The sequence below is a fragment of the Mandrillus leucophaeus genome, unplaced genomic scaffold, assembly GCF_000951045.1.
Source record: "Mandrillus leucophaeus isolate KB7577 unplaced genomic scaffold, Mleu.le_1.0 Scaffold81, whole genome shotgun sequence".
Lineage (NCBI taxonomy): Eukaryota > Metazoa > Chordata > Mammalia > Primates > Cercopithecidae > Mandrillus > Mandrillus leucophaeus.
In genome coordinates this window covers 953,967-979,068 of record NW_012108808.1, presented here as the reverse complement: position 1 = coordinate 979,068, position 25,102 = coordinate 953,967, and the positions used below count along the sequence as shown (strand labels likewise).

General features: G+C 36.8%; 1 long non-coding RNA gene across 1 annotated transcript in view; it reads right to left on the bottom strand.

Annotated features, from left to right (window-relative positions):
- Positions 1-7,956, bottom strand: part of LOC105530300 — a 77,794-nt gene extending 69,838 nt beyond the window's left edge. The window contains exons 1-3 of the long non-coding RNA XR_001004627.1: positions 7,844-7,956; positions 6,733-6,815; positions 297-466 (exon numbers count right to left, since the gene is read on the bottom strand). This is a non-coding gene — a long non-coding RNA (uncharacterized LOC105530300). The remainder of the gene's footprint in view (positions 1-296; positions 467-6,732; positions 6,816-7,843) is intronic.
- Positions 7,957-25,102: the final 17,146 nt, after the last annotated feature.

The window sequence follows — 25,102 nt, the reverse complement described above, 5'->3', positions numbered from 1 at the left end:
CATCAGTTAATTAATAGAGAAGCAATGTTTCTGGCTTATATTTTTAAAAATTGGATATAGCAAAAATATGTTATTTACTATAGATATACACCCTCTGCCTACAAGAACTTGAAAATGAGAGAAATAATAGTGCCCTATGGACAATAAGTGTTAAGTTTAAACCATTATGATTTAAAGTGAAGACTGTAAAAATCATATTTAAATGTAATAACATATGTAAAGAAAGAAAATAGTAGCCACAAAGAAAAAAAAGAAAAAAAGAGAGATTTTGAAAGACAAAAGTAGTGAGTACTTACTGAAGCATTATGCAAAGGAATGCTGCGTTTCCTTAAGGTCTTGACCTGTTGAGTCAATGGGCATGAGGTGCATTTCGTTGAGGCGCCCTTAGTTGACATCTTGAAACACTCGAATCATGAGCCTCACTCCACCATTACTCACCAAGCCAACTCCTTTTTATGTAGCTTCCCTGTAAGGAGATAAATACTGATCAGATGTAAACAATGCATTGTGCATTTGGTGTTTTTATGAGCTGCTGCAGGTTAATAAATTGGCCATTCCTATTTACACATCAGGGTTTTCAGCTTGCAGTTTAAATCTTTTTCTGAGAGGAAAAAACACTTTTAGAGAGTTAGAAAACCAGGCCACTGAGCTTAGAAGGCTAGAGGTCAAGGTCTGGATCATCACAAATTACCCAGGTATTCCCACCCCACAAGGCATCTATGAATAGCCAGAGTAGCTTTTTTGGTGCTACCCTGACTGTGCAAAGGTCTACCTTGAAATTCAACAGAAAAATATCTCACTAACGTTCATTATTCTCTTAATATATAATGACTCAAACTACTGCTATCAAATACACTTGGCCTAAAATAAAGAATAGGAAAATAATGAAACAACTGCATTGAGTTTCACTCAATAAGTATGTTATTAAAGACAACAGAAACTGAGTAGCTAGATTAAGAACTAAAATACACTTTAAAAGAATAAAACACCTGCAACTCTTAATTTACCACTTTAGCCTGAAAACTAATATATCTACATCTGTTATTAAGGTAGAATTTGGCTAACTGTAAACTAATATAGTAACTTTAGGTTCTCTTTTTTTAAAAAATATGTTATGCTCAAAGATCTAGGTGGTATCATTGTGATGTTTTTTTTATTACTTCTCATGTACAGAAAAACTTGGCTATCTGGGAATAACATTATTTTTGGCTTGGACCTTATGTGGAGAATCGTAATGACACATGCAACTGTTGAAATGTAAATGAGAAATAGGTTAACCACATATGGAAACTACACTTTTTATTCCACCTCTCTGCTCCTTTCTCTTAGTTTAATAAGCCATATTCAACTTCTGCTTAACATAGAACACTACTAAGTACTGTCTAGAAATTTAGCTTAATTTTTTAGATTTCATATCAATTATACCATTTTCACAGAGACAGAATTTGAAAAGATCAAATAATTAAGCTAAAATGTGCATTAAATGTATATTAAATGAAAAGATCAAATAATTATGCTAAAATGTATATGAAATGATAGTCCTTTGAAGCATATCTAGAACACCTTTTATTTCCCTGTCTGGAGAAGTAAAGGTTTCTCTGTGTGTAAAGTGATGTGATACGTATTCGTAAGTGGAGCCCATGTTACGTACTGACTGGCAGAATCAAGACATGAGTGACAAGGCTTTGAGACCAGAACCCACAGAATCTAGCATATCAAAGTAGAAAGCAGCTTACAAAGTTTTCTTTTTGAATTTTCAAAGCATTTGTTAATTCATCTGTTTAATAAATACGTAATGAACATCTTCAATGTGTTAGGCCTTATTTTGGTGCTGGGATACATAAACTCTGTGTTCCCGTATTACATTCCAGTGTGAGAGACAGACACTCAACAAGATCAATTAAAATGACTTGTCTATTAGAGAGAGATAAATGCTAAGGCTGAGGGGGGAAGAAAAAATATAAAAACAAAGCAGGGAAGAGCTGTTTTGCCGGTGGATTTTGCAATTTTAGATAGTGCAGCCAAGAAAAACTTTACTTGACTCGAAGCCTGAAGGACATTGGTTAAAAACCAGCAAAGAAGTGGAGAAGAAACCACACGGATTTGGGGAAGATCACTGTCACAGAGAACAAGGCCAGAGGTGCTGAATGAGGAGGAAGCATGTTAAGGATGACACACGCAGGGCGCAATGGCTCACGCCTATAATCCCAGCACTTTGGGAGACTGAGGCAGGTGGATCACGAGGTCAGGAGTTTGAGACCAGACAAGCCTGGCCAATATGGTGAAACCCCGTCTCTACAAAAAAAAAAAAATACAAAAATACAAAAATTAGCCAGGAGTGGTGGTGCCCGCCTGTAGTCCCAGCTATGTGGGAGGCTGAGGCAGAAGAATCTCTTGAAACCGGGAGGCAGAGCTTTCAGTGAGCCAAGATCACGCCACTGCACTCCAGCCTGGGTGACAGAGAGAGACTCCATCTCAAAAAAAAAAGAAGTATGACACACGAATCCATGCGGCTGGAGCAGAGTGGAGAAAGGGAGACTAAGAGGAGCTGTGGCCAGAAAGGAAACAGAGCAGGGTGGGAAGAAGATTCTGTAGGGCCTTGTGGGTCACAAAAAGGACTTTGGCTTTTACTCTCAGTGACATGAGAGCCACTGATGGGTTTTGAGCACAGGCATGCCACAATCTGAATCACCTTTTAAGAGGATTACTCCGAGGCTGGGCGCAGTGGCTCACTCCTGTAATCCCAGCACTTTGGGAGGCCGAGGCGGGCAGATCACGAGGTCAGGAGATCAAGACCATCCTGGCTAAGACGGTGAAACCCCGTCTCCACTAAAAATACAAAAAATTAGCCGGGCGAGGTGGCGGGCGCCTGTAGTCCCAGCTACTCGGGAGGCTGAGGCAGGAGAATGGCGTGAACCCGGGAGGCGGAGCTTGCAGTGAGCTGAGATCTCGCCACTGCACTCCAGCCTGGGCGACAAAGCGAGACTCCATTTCAAAATAAATAAATAAATGAAATGATACTCTGGCTGCTGTGTTAGGAAGAAAATGAAGAATCAAGAGAGTCACTGATTGAAAAATGCTGCTATTTGGAAAGCAGCTCATAAAATAGCTATTAGCCAATTGAAGAAAAAGAATTGTTTTTGAGTACCAAGAAGTTTTAATGATAAACAAAAAAAAAAGATAATCAAACATTTCTCTCTCATACACATGCCGCATGTAGAGCAAACAAGGATTCTTAATCTGCATTTTAATGATTGTATCCAATTTAAATACCTACTTTGCATGCACATATAGTAGTACTTTCTCTTTCAGAGCATGCCGTGACCTTATGAGATAAAATAATATTTAAAATGTATATTATGCCTTCTTTCCAAGTATGATATTATCACTAATTCTGAGAATGATTTCATAAACTTTTTGGCTAGAATGTAACTTGTATGTGGTCTTAATATAAGAACTGAAAATTTGAATCTATCTGTAGTCTTCATTTTGGTGACAATACTCTTTTTTGTTACTTTTTTTCTTATTATGAAAACAACTGATTTGTCAGATTTTACTGCATAATTATGAGAACGACATAAAACCTTCTATGGTTTCATTTCACTACTTGAAAAAGTTCTGTAACACACAACACACTAAGGACAAGGTTCAAATAGCCCACAGCTCTAATAAAACTTGGTTTGTAAATGTTCATCAACCTGTCTCTGACTCAAGCTGTTGCTTTCTGATTATTCTCATAAAATCATGATACTTACATTTCCACTTGTCCCTGCAGCAAAAGATTCATATTGCATAATCAAATTGAAATCTTCTTTATTCTTAGTGCTTAAAAAACTACTTTGTATTCAGCATTTTTACTAATATTTTACTGTTATTTTAGTGTTTTGGTGAACTGTATTTTGAGTCCTTGAGCCACTTTGCAAATTTGGGATATAAACAGCACTATGATCCCAGCAACAACAAAAATAGGATTACCGATAAGCAAAAGCAATAATACACAAATATGTGAACATAAGTTATTTAGAGAAATTGATGAATAAGAGCTTGTAGCACATACACAATCCTTGAAAACATAATTATTCAGAACATAAAGACATTTCTGCAAAAAATCATTGTTATTGTTACACTTCAAATTTAAGAAATGTGAGAAAACATTTCAGTCTAAAATGACTAAAACACCTATGAACCACCCATAGATCGTCAGGGGCCACCGGTGTTCCATGGACTATGCCTTGAGAAATTGCCCTAAGGATTATTGCCCTAGGTTATTACGGCTGGAGAAGCTCTCAGAACAGTAAGACATCTCATTTCAACAAAGGGATTAGGCTTTCATCTAATTCACATATTGGGTTTCTGAGGAAAATTTTTACTTCAAAAATGTTTCTGCTGATTTGAAAAAAAGACTTTAAGAAGCATAACCACTAAGCTTGTCTAGAAGCAGAAATATGAAACAATCAAAGACAAGTTATTCGAAGAGAACAATATCATACCAGCAGCTAGAGGCACAGCTAGAATAAGAATCTAAGGTCCCCTAACACAAGACAGTGGTTTTTCACTGTATCATGTTCTCTTCTTTATACAAAAGGAAGGAAATCGGGATAGGAACCTCTTAAAGCAAAAAACTATTAAAACTGTGCAACGAAGGCCTAAAGGAAATGCCTGAAGTAAATAACATGTCCAGTAAAACTTCTGGCATAGGCAAGATAAAGAGAAGAGAAATATACAGAGTAATCTTCATGCTACTTCATGCTCTAAGAAAACAAAGAATATTAACAAAATGTCTCATGTTATACTGTTTCGGGACTTAAAACCAAAAATAGATTGGCAGATTTTGGCATGCCAAATTGATCGTTCATTAAATTTCATGGATCTACCATCTCGTCTGCCCACATTTTTTGCTATTATTGAAGTTCTTTCTGTAGAAGACTTAGAATTCACTTGCCAGAGTTCCATTCTCTGATCATACCATTTCCCAGTCAGAACTACACTAAAAAACAAGCATCAACTGCTGACCTTTCAAATTCATCCCTCTTTGAAACTCCAATCACAGAAAAATACTTAGGAAAATGTGCCTCTTTCATCTCTGTGTGGTGGATGCTTAGTTCTTCCTACAGAAGCTGGCAACCCCGGTTCCTTTTCTCACTTGTGAGAAATGCTTTGAAAAAGCCATGTCCAGCCAAAGTTCTCAGCCTTCTATTTCCTTCTTTACTTAAAATGAGGAAATGATTTGTAGAAAGGGGAAAAAAAACAATAATAGGATTCATTTATTGTCTACTTAGCTGGTCTGAATTATCTCCTAATCCACATCTTTGCTGACTCTAGGAACTCAAGTCCATTCTCAGCACTTGACAAAGGCACCTATTTTTGCAAAACTTTGTTCTCATAACCAAGCTGGGAGTTGGTAAAACATAAATGCTAAACTTTCTTCAACATACACTAGATGCTTAGGTTAAAGTTACTATATATATATAATAGAGAGCCAAGGAATAGACAAAAATTAACATTGTGTATGTGTACACACACGTGGGTAAGCTCAAATATATCCATTCAAGACTTTGCACTGCTTCACATTATTTGTTTTCACATCAAATTACCTCTGTATGCATAGTGATTGGAGCTAACACTGAAGTGCCTTTGCACTCCCCAAGTAACCACAGATTAGTAAAAGCTAACACTTATCGAGCACTCACCAGGTGCCAGTGGTTTTGCTGGGCATTTCATGTGCACTGTCTTATTTAATCCTCGCCTCATATGAGGTGGACACACTTTACAAATACGCAAACTGGGACTTCATAGTTAAATTAATTTCCTGAGGTCACAGAGCCAGTGATGAAAGTACAGAGCCTGTTCAAATCTAGATCTTACTAGGTAGCTCATAAACTGGACCACACTGTCTCCATAAAATGTAAGGAGGCACAAGGATATTACTCATTAAATCGCAGTTTCCCCTTTATGAGGGCTCATGGGAGAGGCCACTGTCAGTTTCAGTACCAAGAATAATTGGGCTTCTCCTGAGCAAATGATTCCTTTTATCCTTATATTGTTTACTAAAAGTGTAAATGAAATTCATGAGCCCCTTTCAGCAGGGAAGAAACCTTAAGCATTTACCTAGCAGCATATTCCTGACTTAATGGTTTTGTTCCTATTCTCATTCTGTGAGCCCATTTTCTTTATTCATGTAATTTGGTTTTCATTTAATCTTGGGTTATTTTCTGTATCCATATAAGCCATCTTAACGGTTCCCTAGGGCTAAAAGGAGATAAATGTATGAAAGAATAAGCAAAACTGGATGATAAGCATTTAGAAATGTGAAAGATATTCCAGAAAAGACATCACCTTTTGATGAAAAATTGTTTCAGATAACTCGCATGGTGGGTAAATCACAAGTGTCAAAGTGATAACTTATTCCGAGAGACTGACCTATGACATTGCTGATATGCTTTTCTCAGACAGTAGGATTTTGGTTTTTCACTAAAGAGCTTCACCATATCAGCAATATGTTGGAAATACAGACTTTGACTCTTCTTCTAGAGTTGTCTGGAAAGCATAAAAATAGAGATCTCTAGGTGGTGGGGATTTGGGTAGCTGATAAGAGAACATGTTGCTGCTACTATTTTCTGATTTTTTCTTTCAGTTCATAAAACACATAGATAATATGTTTCTTTTTTCTCTTCTAAAACTTTATATTAGAGTGTATTTTTAGCTAGACATGTAGTTGAATACATGCATTACCTTTCTCTTAAAAAAAATTGCAGAAAACCCCAGAATAAAGACGAAAGAAGCTCTATTTTCTTTCCTTTTTCCTTCAGTAGTCCCTGGCAAATAAGAAGAAAGAAGGATTTCTCCTGTGTAAAAACAACTGATGTACTGGTGTATTCAATTAAAAAAAAAATCATTTAATATTTTAAATATTCAATATAATATGAACTTACTATAATTGCCAATATTCATATTACAACAAGACAACACAAATTACCAATGATTACAGGCTTGTCTTCCATATACACTATAATACTGTTATTAAAATCACGAAAGGATAATATGTCTGTATGAACCAGTACAGAAATAAACTCCATAATTTACCAGATTTTTGCCTCTTTACCATATTTATTGTATTTCTAAAAACAGGTGAAATTATAAAATTGTAATGTTCCATCGTCTTGACAATCAGAATTAGTGTCTTCTCTGTAATTTTAATTTATAAAAAGTTGGCATTTTAACATAGAGTTGAACAATATGTTGTGTCCATCACATCAGTGGGGTTCCTCACTGTATATCCCCTATAAAGAATTCATGCTACTTGTGTTAAAGAATATGATAATAATTTTTATTTTTTTAATTATAATTTCTTCTATGGTTGGATTATAACATGCCCATGGAAACTTTATAGTTAAAACGCATTTACAAGAACAATAGAAGAGTCCTGAGGTGTGCCATCAGTCTTTGGTTCAGTACAGTGCTTTCCTTGGGTAGTTTATATCTGGATTCTCCACCTTAATTCCCATTGAATTAAATGATTTAGCTGAGTCTATTTTGAGAAAATGTAAAACAAAGAAAACATGTGTAAGGATTCCCTGACAGTTTAATTATCCAAGTTCTCTCAAATCCTTGAAATGAAAGTTAATTGCCATAGACCTTACCATCATTTCTCTTTTTCTATCAGGACACATCGATCCCAAGATCCCTATAAAAAGGAGACAACTTAGACAGCCCAGATTAAATTGGTCCACTGGAGTACCTATTGAAGAGCCATGTCGAAATTCAGCCTCTTAAAGCACAGCCTTTTAAAACCCACGCTGTAGTCACTCGCTTCTAAACTCTGCTTTCTTAAAGATTGACTTACTTTCTTTACTGGGGATCTTGAATGAGAAACTTCTCTGGAGAGAATTCAAGTCCGGGCAGTATGGCTGGCACAGGCCTAGGGAGAGATCACTTCGGTGACCGCTGAAACAAACAGCACCTGTGAGCTAGCACACGGCAGTTGTTTAATTAAGCACAGCATCACATGCAGAGCGATTTCTGATGGGAAATGAAGATCCCACTGGAAACTGCTAGGGGCATTAGACAAGCAAAATGTAATTATCTGAACTGAAATCCAGCTGACATCTCTGACAACAAATACCAGGGGATCTTTAAGGATCAGATGCTCCATTTTAAGTCAGTGCTTCTGGCTTCAGTGTTCTCTGCTCCCCCTTCGTCCCCCCAAGGTGGAGAGAGCACCTCACACTGAGTCACCAGCATGTACTTTGTCTGCCAATTCTTTCTGCTAGCAGAGAGGAGGTCGGGCTTACACTAACAGAGTAATTGAGACATGTATCCAAATATTTTAGGCCAAATGAATTTTGATTCTTTCCAAATTAAAAGAATCATATAATATTTATAGAAGCTAGAATTCTGCCTTGCCCTCTTTCCTATCCCAGGTAGAGCCAGTTTCCCTTGACTTGTTAAAGAAGACACTTGGAGATAGGGTATCTTGGATTGGCCCTTTGTGGCGCCCAGTGAAGACATTCATTTAAATTGTGTCTTTTGTAAATGAATCTTTTAGGAAAGAACTCTTGGACCTTTCAGCCATGGACGTTGCTACTGCTGTTGTTGTTGTTGTTGTTGTTGTTGTTTTAAGACAGAAACTAAGTGAACAGATTAAAACCAGGATATGATCTGAGCTGTGCAATGCTTGGTCTTGGGATTTTAAGTACCTCAAGTGAGATGAGAGACCACAATTACAAAGAAGGACTCTTTGCCTTAAGAACAAAAAAAAAAAATGAAAACTTTGAAAGTTTTCAAGAATATTAAGAATTAGAGATAGAAAAGATGTCTTTGTTCAATTATCTTTTAATGGTGAAGCATAGTTCTTCCGGTATGTATATCATGGATGTTCTCCATTTTAATTTTTAATATTTCAGTTCACATTAGCTGAAGTGCCTTCCCTTGAGAGGATTTTTATAATCTGTCTTAGCTGTTAGAAAATTGTTGCTGGTACTTTACTTAGCTCAATTTTTCCTCTGTTTAGGTTCGTGCTACTAGTCTTAATTACATTCTATTGGACTTCTCTAAATAGTTATTTCCTTTACTCCTCGATTTATTTACTTCATCATATGAAAACTACTGGTTACTTGCTGAACAAATTGTCATTGTCTCTCTCATTATTTTATTTGCTTTGAGTCCTCTCCTCATTGCCCCTTTAAAGAGAGTGAGCATTGGTCCTGTTTTGTGCCATTATCTGGCATAATGATTAGCACCAGTGAACTGGTTTGAATGATGACGTATATAGTTACCTTAAGTGTAAAACACTGATGGGGTTGGTAACTTCCTTTAAAAAAAATTACAATCTCAGATAATATACATGAGGAACTCATTCTCACCATAACCTTTCTTATGTAGAAAGGTTATGAAACTGAACATAGGGATTGCCTTTTTCAGGCTGTACTTCTCCACGTGCTAACATATTCAGTCTTAATTGTGTAATTATTTGTTTAACATCTGCTCTCCTCTTTAGACTGAAGCTTCATGAGAGCAGGGCCATATTTCTCTACTTTTTCTCAGAATCTTTAAAACCCTGCACAGTGACCATTACATCATATCATGATAAACAAGTATTTGTTGAGCAAAGAAGTAAATGAAGTTGGATCTCAGAAACTCACAGAGCCTTGTGTAGCCTGTCATCTCCTTTATCTTCTCTATATTACTCCAGTCCTTTCACCACCTCTACCTTTCAGTTTGGTGTTATAAGATTATTTGTTCTCTGACTCATATTTATGGAAATATAACTAATTATCAACAAATACTATTTCTACTTCCCTGAGCTCCTGAAATTCAACACAAAGGAATTTGTGGTTTTGGATTAATATTTGTCAACTATTCAAAATAATGAACTCATCTAAAAAACCCAGGTCCTCTTAGCAAAATTGACCTTATTTAAAATGACTGCACCACCCATTCACATTACAGAATTCTATATTTTATTCTTTGCCAAATTCCAAAAGAATTTGCACTTACAGTTTTTTTTGTTTTTTTTTTTTTTTTTTTTTTTTTTTTTTTTGTTTTTTTTTAGTTAGAGTCTTGCTCTGTCACCCAGCCCAGACTGGAATGTAATGGTGTGATCTCAGCTCACTGCAACCTCTGACTCCTAGGTTCAAGGGTTTCTCATGCCTCAGTCTCTGGACTAGCTGGGACTACAGGCCTGCACCACCATGCCCGGCTAATTTTTTGTGTTTCTAGTAGAGACAGGGTTTCACCATGTTGGCCAGGATAGTCTGGAACTCTTGACCTCAAGTGGTCCAACCACTTCAGCCTTCCAAAGTGTAGGGATGAGAGACGTAAGCCACTGTGCCCAGTCATACATTTATCCACTTCTAATAGCACCTCTAAGTCCTTTACATGACCCTCTACTGCATCCACCCCAACCTGAGAAGTGTGATTCTACTGCCTTGTCTGGGTACCATGTGCCTTCTCTCCTTTCATTGCCAGGATCTTTAAATAGGTGCCCTAACTTTTTAAAATATATTTTTTGTTTCAATAGCTTTTGAGGCACAAGCGTTTTTTGATTACGAGGATGAATTGTTTATTGGTGAAGTCGGAGTAGTGTACATTGCACCCAATATGTAGTTTTTCATCCCTCCCTCCCACTGCCCCCTGTCTGAGTATACAAAGTCCATTATATCATTCTGTCTGCCTCCACATACCCATAGCTTAGCTCCCACTTGTAAGTGAGAACATACGATATTTGGTTTTCCATTCCTGAGTTACTTCACTTAGAATAATGGCCTCCAGTTCCATCCAAGCTACTGTAAAGGACATTATCGTTCTTTTTTATGACTGAGAAGAATGCCGTGTAGTATATATAGCACATTTTCTTTATCCACTTGTTGGTCGGTGGGCACTTAGATTGGTTCCCTATCTTTGCAATTGTGCTGCAATAAACAGATGCATATAGGTGTCTTTTTTATATAATGACTTCTTTCCCTTTGGGTAGATATTCAGTAGTGGGGTTGCTGAATTGAATAGTAGATCTACTTTTAGTTCTTCAAGAAATCTCCTACTGTTTTCCATAGAGGTTAAACTAATTTGCATTTCTACCAGCAGTGTATAAGCTTTCCCTTTTCTCTACATAACAGGCCTAACTTTTAATTGGAAATTTCCCCAGGAATATGCTGCCACCAGCTTATGCCAATCACATCCACTCTGATGCTCAATATTCTGGTTGCCTTCCTAGCTTTCTTCTCTTGGTTAGTAGTACTATGACAGAATTCTCCCAATCACTAAGACTTGAGACTTTCGGATAGTCTTTGGACTAGTCCTCTCCTTCATCCTCTAGGTCCAATTTTCCAAGCCCTTCATTCTTTGTCTGAATAGTTTCTGATCCATTATTACTTTGTCTTCATTCTCACTGATGGCACCCAGGCCTGACCCTCATCATCTGACATCTGGATACTATGTCACGGGAGTTCCCTAAGAGAAGTCTCACAGACTTTAGTCCATCTCACTTTTTAAAATGTCTCTTCATCATATACAATGCATCATTTTCTGCTTCAATTTCTGTTCCTAGCCTTATTTTCCCTTATCTTTCTCAGCTGCCTCAGGCTGCCTCTTTGAACTCCTTTCCTCCATACTCCTAGCCTCTTGCCCAACTCCAGTCATTCTGGTGGAATCCTACCCTGGGGCCTGTGGACTTCCTTATCCCTCTGCCTGGAATGCACGTCCCTTCATCTTCTCTAGCTCACTCCTACAACTGTCAGGTTTCTGCTCACTTAAGTAAAAAGAGCTCTGTCCTGTCCCACCTTTCATCACTATCCCCTGCCACTGCATGTACTACTTACCTATGAAGTATTTATTTATTTCTTGTTACTCTCTTGCTAGAATGTAAACTTTATGAAAAATAGATTTTCTTTCCTTTATTTTTCTTTTCCAGAGCATCTCCAGAAACTACAACAGATGGGAGCTCAATAAATATTTGCTGGATGAATAGATAAATTATGTTTCATTTTATTATTCTGTATCATATATAATATATAATAATAAATTAGGCCTGGCATGGTGGCTCACACGTGTAATCCCAGCACTTTGGTAGCCAAGGCGGGCAAATCACCTGAGGTCAGGAGTTCAAGACCAGCCTGGCCAACATGGTGAAACCTCATTTCTACAAGAATACAAAAATTAGCTGGGCATAATGGGTTCCTGTAATCCCAGCTACTCGGGAGGATGATGTGGGAGAATGTCTTGAACCCGGGAGGTGGAGGTTGCAGTGAGCCAAGATGGCGCCATTGCACTCCAGCCTGGGTGACCGAGGAGACTCCATTTCAAAATAATAATAATAAATAATGATGATACATTTTAATATTCACATGTTCTCTAGTACTCTGGGATTATCATTTTCTTTCCCTCACTGCAGCATAAATATGAGTAATCAATGAGTATTTTAATAAAATCCAAAAGGTGAAGGAATGTGGGGAGGAAGGAGTTACTTGGCCTCTTTTGTGTTGTTTCTTCATCTTACAGGAAGCTGCTGCTCCAGGCTTTCCTTCAGTAATGCCTGTCTATCCCGTAGGCCACACCTCTTGGGCATTCTCATTCTCTGAAATCTGCTTCCTCACCAAAGGTGGACTAGTGTCATAGATTTCCTTTGCATGAACAAAGTAAAATTTAATATGGCACCCAAATTAGCAAATGAATCTTGCTACCATCTCTGTATATTTTGTGTGCGTGTCTTGTTGTTTTTGTTTTAGAGAGAGGGTCTTGCTCTTTCCGCCACACTGGAGTGCAGTGAAGCAGCCATGGCACACTATAACCTCAAACTCCAGGGTTAAAGCAATCCTCTTGCCTCAGCCTCCAGAGTAGCTAGGATGATGGTGTAGGCCAACACACCCGGTTAATTTTTTTATTTTTGTAGAGTCTGAGTCCTGCTATGTTGTCCTGATGGGTCTCAAACTCTTGGCCTCAAGTGATCCCTCATCTTGTCCTCCCAAAATGCTAGGATTACAGGCGTGAGCCACCACGCACAGACCCTGCATATTGTTAAGGTCTGGCACTTGTTCTTTCTGCTACAGTAAGTTATTAAAAACTATTAAATCATAATAGTGATTAACATGAATTATTTCCCAACATGCATTCAATCCTCACAATCACTCAATGAAGTAGGTATTGTTATTAAAAACTCCATTAACAGAAGAGGAAAATCTGGCTTAGCAATATAACCAACTAACTTAATGTCATGAAACAAGTTTGTGAGTCAGGAATCAAGCCCAGGTCTGTCTGATTCCAAAGCCCGCCATGCTTTACCATTTCCAGCATAAAGTACATTAAATCTCCTTTGGAACCAGGTGGAAAAGTGAATTGACAAATGGATGAATGATTAATTGCATCCATTGTTTTCATCTTATTAATGGTGTTTAATAACCTGATTTCAAACTAACTCAAGGAAGGACTGGTTTTTGTCCAGGGAGAGCATTCTGCAAGTAGCGGCCATTAAGCAGACAGCCTGAAGGACCACCTGCCAAAGATTGAGCAGAGGATGTGTCTGAGCTGCGTGGGAGGCAGAACTCCATAACCTCCAAGGTCTCTTCAAGGTCAAGTGATGCATTCTATGATTCCAAGAAGTTTTTGAAAAATGGAAAATTTAAAATATATACAGTCTATGTAAATAGAAATAAAATTAATCTAACTTCATCTTTCTTTTATGCTTTTCCAAAAAAGAAAGTATTATTTTAGGGTGAATCCAGGAGATAACAATCAGAATATCAACATTTTGAACTCTATCAGCTTTAATTCATTTTTCCCTTTAAGTTTATACTTTTGTAGCACTGATTTTTCTCGAGAGTCAAAGAAAATAACAATGGTAAATAACGAGCTCTTCGTGTTCCTGGAACAAACGACTCAATGCTAGAAATGCCGGCTTCAGCATGTGCTGAGAAAGCATCCAGATGTTAGCCAGCTGAAACAATACATCCTAGCGCATCTAAATAAAAAACTCATCTTCATTTAAAAATTGCAAGTCAAAAATGGGGTTTAGGATTCCCAATAAGGGTCAAGAAACTGTAAGTAGTTATGAATCTCTGAATCTGCCTATTGCCAGAAGGTATCTCTACAGTTCCTAGAACACTGAGAATTAAAAAGTAAATAAAATGCTGGATATAATAGCTGACTTTCTGATTACCATAAATTGAGCTAACAATAGTAAAAGTGCCTAGTATTTATTTAGTTATTACTTGTGAGTTTCACATACTATGGTCATGGGTTGCTTGGAAGAATGAGCTGTGGGAAATGCAAGAGAGAGGAGAGGCGATAGAGGAATTGGGAGTTGTGCAGATCATTAGGAGATCTAGGGACAGGGAGAGGCATTCTCCACCCACTCCCCCTAAACTCTTTAAAAGAGCACACAAATAAAACTGTCAAGCAAACAGAACAAAAGGCTAAGAAACCTTGAAAACTTTAGAAATAAACATTGCTTTTCAGAGTCACAGAAGAAGAAAGGTTCATTCCCATAGAAATGAAATTGAGGAAAAAATGAATTACAAATTGAGACATAAAACATGGATGCTTTGATTTTTCATTAGCACTCCTGCCATCAGTTGAGCCAGGATGGACTAAAGTGTGTTTTACAAAGTGTGACCCATCCCCCAGCATTACAATCATAGAGGGAGTTGATTTTTTAAAAAACATAGTGAAAAAAAAAAAAAAGAAACCAATTTCTGAGCCTCACATTAGACTCAATGAATAACTATTCCTGGATGCTGGGCTCAAACAATTCACATTTTGTAATAATACCCAAGTGATTCTTATTTACACCATAGTTTGAAATCCTTGGGACGTGAATAGCATTTTGTGGTAACTAATATTTTAGAGAAATGTGAAGTGCAAGGCCATGATTAATTTTGAGCACAAGAATAAAGGAAGAACTAGCTTAACTTTTAGAAAACAGAAGGCAAATTTAGCAAAGAAACAAACAAAAACTGTTGAAAAGTAAAGAAGGAAGCTAGAACTAAGTTTCTCTTTTCTAACGTCCCTTTCTTCATTCTATCTTAGAATATAAAGGAGAGGCAGGAAGTAAAAGAGGTTGACTTGTTTGTTAACAGAATATTATCTCAGTTTACCAAGATTCTTCCACAAAGTCACTTTGCTTATCTGTTCTTTTTCATGTTGGGACAACTTTAAAACTGACAATAACCCTGAGCTACTTGTGGGCAAAACTGTGAAATAACAAGTTTTCCTAAATAAGTAATTGAGAGGTTGCGTTAGTGTCCTGTGCCTGCCATAACAAATCACCACAAACTGGGTGGGTTAAGACAACGGAACTTCATCATCTCGCAGTTCAGAAGGCCAGGAGTCCAAAATCACAATGTCGACAGGGCGGTGCCCTCTCCAGAGGCTCTGAGGAAGAATACGTTCCATGGATCTTGCTAGTTCCTGCTGGTTGCCAGCCATCGTTGGTGTTCTCTGGCTTGAGGATGCACCACTCAATCTCTGCCTCCCTCTTCATGTGGCACTCTCCTGGGTGTGTCTCATCTTCACATATCATCCTCCTCTCTCTGTCCAAATTTCCTTCTTCTTATAAGAACATTAGTCACTGGGCCAGGCACAGTGGTACATGCCTGTAATCCCAGCTATTTGGGAGGCTGATGTTTAAGGATCACTTGAACCCAGGAGGCGGAGGTTGCAGTGAGCCAAGATTGAGCCACTGCACTCCAGCTTGGATGACAGAGCAAGACTCAGTCTCAAAAAAAAAAAGAAACATTAGTCATTGGATTAAGGCCCACCCCAATGCAGTATGACCTCATCTTAACTTGATGACATCTGTAAAATCCTATCCTATTTCCACATAAGCATAATGTCACATTTACAGGGACTAGGAGTTAGGAATTAAACACGTCTTTTTGGAGTATCCAATTCTACCCAGTACACTGAGTGAATGTTAAATGGATGCTGGGAGACAGAACTGGAGTTGTGTTGTTTTTATTTCATATTGCCTTCTTCTCTGTGTGTCTATACCGTTTTCTATTCTGTCTCTTATGAGGACACTTGTCATGGGATTTAGGCCCACCCAGATAACCTGGGATAACGACCTCTTCTGGAGGTCCTTAATAAGTTTATCTGAAAAGGTTCTTTTTTTGAGTAAGGCAACAGTAACACATTTCAGGGATTAGGACGTGGACATATCCTTTTGAGGGCCACCATTTAACCCGCTACAAGGTGATAAAAACTTTTTTTTTTTTTTTTTTGTAGAGATGAGGTTTCCCTATGCTGCCCAGGCTCATCTCAAACTTCTGGTCTCAGATAATCCTCCTGCCTTGGCCTCCCAATTTGCTGGAATTATGAGGTGGTAGAATTTAAAAACAGACTATATCTTCACCTTTTCTGAAATGGTTTGAGTATATTCTTGCCTAGAGCAGATAAAATTACTCTTCAAGGTCATTCCTAACTTATTTAATTCTCTAATTTTATAATCTTATGAGAATTTGGGTTATCGAGACCTTAGTTAAAGCAGAGAAAAAAATTCTAGGCAAATCTATTATGAGTAAGTCAGACACAAAGTATTCTATTTTCAATAGGTTTAAGTTCACGAAAATGATTTCTTCAGAAGAACAATGTATGTTCATACTTAACTCTGAATAAGGAAGATTTTTTTTAACATTTAGGAACTTATAAAACGATGTATATCTTGAAAGACAGGCCAAGTTATAGCTTGAATAGATATTTATTCAGCATTAATCTCTCAAATCATTTGTGACATATAGGTCAGACCTGGGCAGTGAGAAGATTTAAAAGACACAATATGTGCTAAAACCAAGTCTCGGAGGGGACATTTTGTCCTTTCTGTGTCTGTACAAATGCCCTCTCTTATCCCTAGCCTAAAGTTTGAAAACTTCTCACGTGTTCCAAATGACTTAATTCTAGTGAAGACTTAAGGAAAAATAGAAGATGATTGCGATGAAATATATCAATTCTCATCATCATTGTTTTTAAATCTTGAAGTTACTCAGGCATTCTAGGTTTTATATTTTAAGTGTGACATAATCTGGAAGGTAAGCCATGTTTCCAAAATACTCTAATAGGCAGCCAACTGATTGAAGGACTCAACAGTAGTGAGTTTCAAACGGGAACCGCCTAAGAGAAGAGGACTGCCGACATGACAGAGAATGAAGTCAGTTTCTTCAGACTTCTTAGGACCAAGCCTTAGTACGTGCTTTCTAATATTTGGAGTATTCAGAAATATTTCTGAGGGTGAGTTACTCAAAATTTTCCTTAAAAATTCCCAATTTCAGGATTAAAATCAGGAAAACCAAGAAAAAAAGAACAAACTCATGTAGGTACACACATAGTGTCATGTCCTGTATTGACAAGTCTTTGAAGGCTATTTCCATGAAGTAACCACACTGAGCCCAGAAACCAAGTCAGCCCATCAAAATCTATAATTTTCCTGCCAAAGCAAAGTAAATTTACCATGTTGCCAAAATTCATGTGAAAGTATATAGCATCTATTTCTCTTCTTATGTCATAGTTGTTCAAATCAGTGGTGTCTAAAACAGAGTATGCGTGATCATCTACAAGGGTGAAAAAGAACATCTGTTTATATTTATATTTATTTTTAATATGAAAACATTAGAAAGAAATCAAGCTTTACTTATATTTAAAATGTATTTCTATAATTCATAAATTTTAAAATGCTTATATTGAGATACATAGCCATAATGTTTTTACTCATTTAAATGTGTAATATTTTTACTTACATAGATACATGATTAAAATGAATTGGAGGCTCCTGATTTAACCAAATTGGAAATAATTTAATCACTTTCTTCTTTCCCTGTGAAGCACGGATCTTCATAGTTTTTTGGATTTCTGAATTTTATGAGGATATAAATTATATAATATAAATTATACTCATTTCAATATAAGTATAAATTATATGTAAGATCTTGAAAATTTTTTGAGTCATTGTAGGCTAAACTGGTCCACATGCTTGTACAAACAGTTCAACAAGATGACATTTACATAAAAGTGTCCAACATATTACATCTCTAGGAAAATCTCTTCCATAAAAATGAAGAACATTAAGAAATTATACCCCAGTCATTCTTGTAGTTTAGATAGTATAGAGAAAACAAAAAACAAATGAGGTCAAGTTAGTGATTTCTTCAGTCCTCATAAAAAAAAAAAATCAGTATTTACTAAAGCTACATAGGAGACATCCTGCAATTTAAATGTTGCAGTCTAAATCTCAGGGATTTTTGGATTCCATTTACTATCTAAATTCTCTTTCCCTCCCTGACATTTTTAAGTCACTGAAGAAGCATGTGAACTACCTAGAGATTTGTTCTAAGAATTGAACAATGACCTTTATGGGCAGGGACTGTCTTGCCCTTGTTTTAAAGCTCACTAAAATAAGTATGCCCGGCTGTCATGTCAAGATAAACTGATGTGCCATGGTCACTTACGAGAGGTGCCATGAACATTTTATTTCTAATAGTAGTTTGAGTACAAAAATTGAAGAAATAATCTGTGCTTTCTGCATACCACCATCCCTCCCTGCTCTTCTAGTACAAAATCCTTTTCATCTTGTAAACTCCTCCTGTTTTTTTGAGTCTGCTGTCAATAAAAGGACTTGTCCTCCGCACCTACAGGGATAGGCATGTGATGGGCCACTTCAGACCCCTAGGCACATTCATCAGTCCAAGGGTAAGAAATTGGCTACACAAGGTCAATTAGAGTCATTTTCAGTATTAAACTAAAATGCTGTGATTGGGGGAGTGGGAGGGACTTATTTTCCTTTTAGATAATTGGTACCAAAGGCTGGTGCTACCAGAGCCATTTTTTGCCACGAAGTGGAAAAAGCGTACTTCAGAATAAAACCAACATGGAGGAAAGAAGAGTTGACAGAGGAAGGGAAATAGAAGGTACTCAGTTTTATGTCTATGCTTTTCTATTAGGTTGATGCAAAAGTAATTGCAGTTTTTCCATTTTGATGGGAAAACCACAATTACTTTTGCACCAACTTAATATTATATGGAGGCAATAAAGTTTCTCTTAGCATTAGATTTCCACCAGGTGCAACTGAGAAAAGTTCTCTTACTACAGGAATGATATGCTAGAATACATCCAGGCTACTGTTATAATAAAGTCACTCTTACTTTCTAGATATATTTTCTTGAGTGGTATAAAGGTAATCTCCAAATAGCCTAAAATCATGGCTGTGGCTATAGTCACTGAGTGTGTCAAACATGTGAACATACATTACATGTCTCTTAATTCACACATACATGTACGTGCACACACACAAACACACCCCTCTGAATATTGCCCTAACATAGCTAACAGAGTACTATGCAGAGTTGTTTATTCAACAAGCATAACTGACTAACAATAACATAATGCTCAAATTTTCTCTAGTAATACCTATCCACCAAATAACATATTTATTTCTATTTTGGCAGCATTCTTTTATTTTCCTGACTTCTAATTTCTTATTGTCCCATATAGTTTCTTTTGGGCCACACAATGTTAAAAAAAAGATAAGTCTGGATTTTTATAATATTTTATGACTTGACAGTTTTTACATGCTGAAGATCAGGGAATGGAAATTATCATTGACACCCTCCCCCCACACCAAAAAAAAATCAAACATTTGTTCAAGACCTTAGTCAATTTAAAATATTTTGCTACGTCAACTAAATAAGCACTATTCTCTGAAGGCCAAAAAATGATTTCACCTTTTCTTAGATTATTATTACTTGTATTTCTTAAAGAATAGGGCCCAAGGGGAGAACTCCTTTAAATGGGAAATAGAAGGAGTAAAATCACTTTCAGATCTTTCTCACTAGAAAAAGCTGATTCTTCTACTATCTTCTTTCTCTGCTATGATGTATTATTAAAAATGGGAAGACACTGTTGATGGCATGTGTTGTATAATAGCTTTGTGGGGTACCATTTATTTTACTTTAAGGAGAGCTCATTTCATGTTGGGCCAACTCGGAAAGCTTTTCAGAGGCCATCAGCCCACTGGCTTTCTTCATATTAGATAAAAGCAAGGACATTGCTCATACAATGATCTGAAGTTATTCAAAGCCTGAGTTGGGGAAGAGAGAATTTCCTTCCTTGGTACAGAGTAGCTTTCACATCACATCAATGCATTCAAACTCTGAAAATCCTTATTAAATTGAGAATGTCAGTAGAAAAATTTCACCTTTTTTGAAGTGTAAACTGAAAATGTGGAAATTTTATCAGATCAAAAAAGGAATAAAATTAAAATAAAGTTTAATATCAACTTTAAATGTCAATGTATTCTAAAAGAGTAAATAGTGAAAAACTAGATTTAAACCATACAAGTTATCTGTATATCTTAAATTACTGATTTGTGATTCATAAGTTGTAGGTTATCATAAACTGTTTGCTTGTAGAATGCTGAACACATGGCTCCCAGGGAATATTTTTCTGGCAAACATTTTGTTTGAATCGCCAGAAAATAAATGTTTTAGGCTCTGTGGAGTATCTAGTCTCTTCTAAACTCTGCCTTTGTAGCATGAAAACATCCATAAATGTTACATAAATAAATGTGCATGTTCTGATAAAACTTTATTGACAAAATCAAGTCGGAGACTGGGTTTGGCCCACTGTTATGGTTTGTCAACCTCTTCTCTATGCCAAATTCTGAATTATCATTTGAGCTGCTAAGAATGGGATGGTGTATGCATTTAATAAATGGAGCATTTTCCTGAAAATCAAAAGATGAGTTACCTTTCTGAATTGTCCAATATCATGTTAATCAATTCCTTTTGAAGGTGTTCCCTAAGGCCTAGCTTTGTTAGGTGAAGGAGAGAGATTTTTGGAAAAGAAAATGAGGGGGATTGTCAGTGAGGGAAGCTTTAGGCTCATGCTCCCTTGCATTTGTCTACTTTATATGTTTGAGCTGTACAAAATCTCATTTAAAAAAGATTCACCTTGGAAGGATTGGGTAACTTCTGTAAGTTATTTGCATAAGTCACATCTAGCCCTAGTTGTCAAGTTGTCAATTAAGATTATATCACAGAAAGGGATGCCTCAAATGTAGCATGAGTCTTGTGTATAGGAAATTCAAGGAGAAAAAAAATATGTATTTTAAATGCAATAAATGTCTTTGTAGAGAATTCTGGAGAGTTGAGGAATGACAACTGGATACAGACGTTAGCCATCTCAAGGCAAGAACACGGTTACACCGGTGCTTGCGATTGATGGCTTGTGGGGAGTATCCCACTTTGAGGTTTTCAGAATCTGCTCCCTACTGATACAGACTTAATAGGCATCATGGAGAAAAGGATGCAGCTTTTCAGCAGTGCTCAGATCACATGTGACAGCCATAACTGAGTAAGCAAAGGGGGTGCTGAGAAGCCGGTAATGGGCCATGCAGATAGAAGAGCTGAGCAAATACTTAGTGGTGATTCTCACTGACAGCAATGTGAAACTGGTAGGTGTACACTGAGCTCCAAACATTCTCCTAATCCAGAGATGGAAGTTATTATCATTTTGACAGGTCTGCAAACCATGGCCACTGTCCAAATGCCATAACACAGAGAGAACTAGAAATTAGGTTACAAATTTCCCCTTTTAGGCATACCAAAGGAATTGGAAGAGCTGGCAAAACTGGGAGCAAACAAGATACTTTAATTAAAGATTACAACATGTGAAATTGTTAACTCACTGGCCAGCCCTAGGACTCAGAAATTTTGGAAAAGAATTACAAAATTTCTGAGTAAACACCATTTTGTGATCTCCGTAAATTTCATCCTCTAAGTTCTCTCTTCATCTTTGGGTTTTAGTCCAATAACTTAACTCTTGTCTACTTCACAGAGGCAATAAAGATATGAGATCCCAAGGCAGAGTAGTTCCTCAATGGGGTTTACTAAAAACAGAGCATTCTATTCAAATGGGGAAAGGTAAGCTTCTTTTAATCTCAAGAACTGGGTGAGAAAATCAGAGGAATGCAGATATGGTCTCACTTCTGAGCCATGATCCTGAGAAATGCTCTACAACCAAAGCACTGGATATAGTATGTACTTTGGCTAAGCTGCCACCAGGTGAATGGTATTACTTATTTAAATTCTTGTAATCTAATCAGAATGATTTCCTATAAACATAACTTATAGATTCAAAGAAAACACAGTCTAATATCCTAAATTACCAATAATGTTTCTATAAAACTATGTATTAGAATAAATACATAAATATTAATTACAACTAACAAAATGTGTTTGCATACACACACATACACACACAGAGTAAAAGCATAAGTTCCCAACTTTTCTGTCTATGGTACCCTTATTGTTTTAGTAATTTTTTCACAGCACTCCTAGACCAAAAGAAATGTCTAATAATTATATTTATTAACGAATTAGAAATCATAAAATACTCAGCTTTATAAAGATATGATATCAGCAAAAAGAACGTAGCATGATCAATAAGGAAACTGCAGACTATCTCAAGCTTCACTGTGACCAACAGGTATCGAGAGTCGCTGTCTTTTGCTGGAAAATGTAAAACGTCCTGCAGCCCTCCCGTGAGTTTGCTGTAGCACCCCAGGGTGCCTTGGCGCACAGTTCAGAAACCACTGGATTAAGACAAATCTGGGAACTATTCTGTGTCTGCTCTCCCATCCCAGTTAAGTTACACAATAGCTAGTATTTTAATGTTTTCATTCTTGGCTCAGTCTAAAATTGATCGTTCTCTTAACAGTGAACAAAACAAAACTTGAAATTGATTTTACTTTGAGGCTTCAAAGAGAATCAATGGTTCTCAGTACTATCTGTTTAAGCCTCTTTCTTCTTCAGTGGGAAGGTCTCAATGGCCTTCACATAACTTATCGAGGAAAATATGCAGTTGTCCTTTGTAAGGTCACAATTAATAGTCTTCATTTTTCCCCAGAAGCAAAGCTGAAAAAAACAGATGAAGAATATTTCCTACATTCTGACTAGATTTCTTGACTGAAAAAATCTTATGACCATCCTTGATTAATCAGGATATTTCTAAATTAATAATCTCTTACCACACAAGAAGCTTGTCATTCATCTGTAGTTTAATCACAGGTTTTAACACATACTGTAAGATTTCAACTCTCACTTGTAGGCGGAGAGAACGGTTTCTTTATAGCCTTGTGTTCTCCATCAAGTTAGGCCCTTGAAAAAATAATTTAATTAGAATATTTTTATAGAACTATGGTTCTTCACAAACATACAAGAAGTGTCATCTAACTAGAGAAGAATCTTGGATGCCTCGGAAGAAAAGCTAAGAGAGTGTGTGTGTGCGTGTGTGTGTGTGTGTGTATGTTTGCGTGTGCCTGTATGTCTGCCTCTATCATGCACTCATGACAGAGAGAGAGATAAAGAGGAGAAAGATAAAGATTCACATTCCTTAAAGGTATGTGAACATGAACATGTGACAATGTGACTTTGATAGAATGAGTGTAGACAGGCAGGGAGGAAGTGAGTAGGAGTCTACACTGAAAGGGTTGGCTAACCAACTGTGGTAGGCCATAGGGTTTTCTCAGATCACTGGCAGTTTTCAGATAGATCTAAAGAGATTCTATCAAAACATGTTAAATACCAACGATAACCAAGGACAAATTGCCACATTCCAAAAGCAATCAGAGTTGGCCTGCATTATCCCTTCCTCCCCACATTCCTCGGAGGCTTATCACAACAGCAACCACATGCATTGTAAACAGTGTTACCCTTCAGCTAGGCAACTGGCTTCTTCCCCTGCAGTAGTTTAAAACCACCCTCTGCTCCCACAGCCTGTAAGATGGTCTGCATTAACTTTGCACTGATCTCTGAAGGCAAAAACAGGATCCTTTTGCATTAACGATTAGCAAAAATGCCAAAGGCAACAACTTTGACAAGGACCATACTACAAGCATAAGTTTGCGTTGATAGTTTCTCTTCAATATAGTTACGAGTGCTCTGCCATCATCTATGAAACATATCAGTGCACATAGACCACCAAATCATGCAACAAATCCTAAGAGTTTATTGGAAATAAATTACTGGATTATGTTTATCTAACCACAAACTTTAAACTCTGAAAAAAAAAAAAAACTGGGTAAAACTGTTAAATGTGGTATTCATTACACATAGAAAGATGTTTAAAATTGATGTGAAAACATGAGTACATTGCAATTTAAACTTAAATTTCAGTAAGTACCTAAATTTAAAAGCCCATAATAATTATAGGATGTGTAGCCTTAAATTAAACAAGACTACTCTTGAATTAAGTAAATGCTAATGTTGTACTATCCGCTAAGTAAATACTAATTAGTTGTCACAGCAATTTTTCTGAATCTTCTCACAGTATACTAAGATATGTGTAATGTATAATATGTGAAGTCACCAAGGGTGGAGTCTGGAAGACGTAACAAGCAAAAATAAAGCCAGATGTCAGTAAAATGCTCCCTGTTACTATGTTTTGGAGCTCCATATGGGAGGGAATAATTACACTTTGGCAGTGAGAACCACCCAAAAAAACATATTTCTAAGTTTTTAGCATAATACATTTGGAACTTTCTAGAAATAGTAGCAGAAATATTATAATAAATCCCAGAAGTTTTGATGTGTAAGTAGTCATGGCAATCCCCTTTTCCCTCTGGTGAATCTGAAAGATGTCTTGAAGATTGGTGATGTATCAAAACTTTCTTAAAAATGTCTTTTCAAGGTATTTTCTAACCAGAGGATTGCAGACTTTAAAACAGTCATTATTGGTAAGTATTCCTTTCCCAACTTCTGTGTTTCAATTGTTTCTCTGTAAAATGGAGATAATAATAGTACCAACCTCATAAGGTCTTGGCAAAGACTAAATGAGTTAGTACACAGCTACAAACTCACATAGACAGAAGTGTCTCAGAATGTGAAGTTATTTCTCTTTTAGAGAGATAATACAGTACATTACCATATTAGGTCCATTAGGGATAGTTTTTGATACCAAGTGAGTTCAGGTCATGTGTGGTCTTGCTGCTAATTGAGCTTGAAACAAACTTTTCTTGAATTTTAGAATCATGGATGAGGAATTGTAGTCCTGTATATGTAGAATACTTAGCACTATATCTGGCATACAGTAAGAATTAACCTTGTATTTTCTTTTTCTTTTTTTT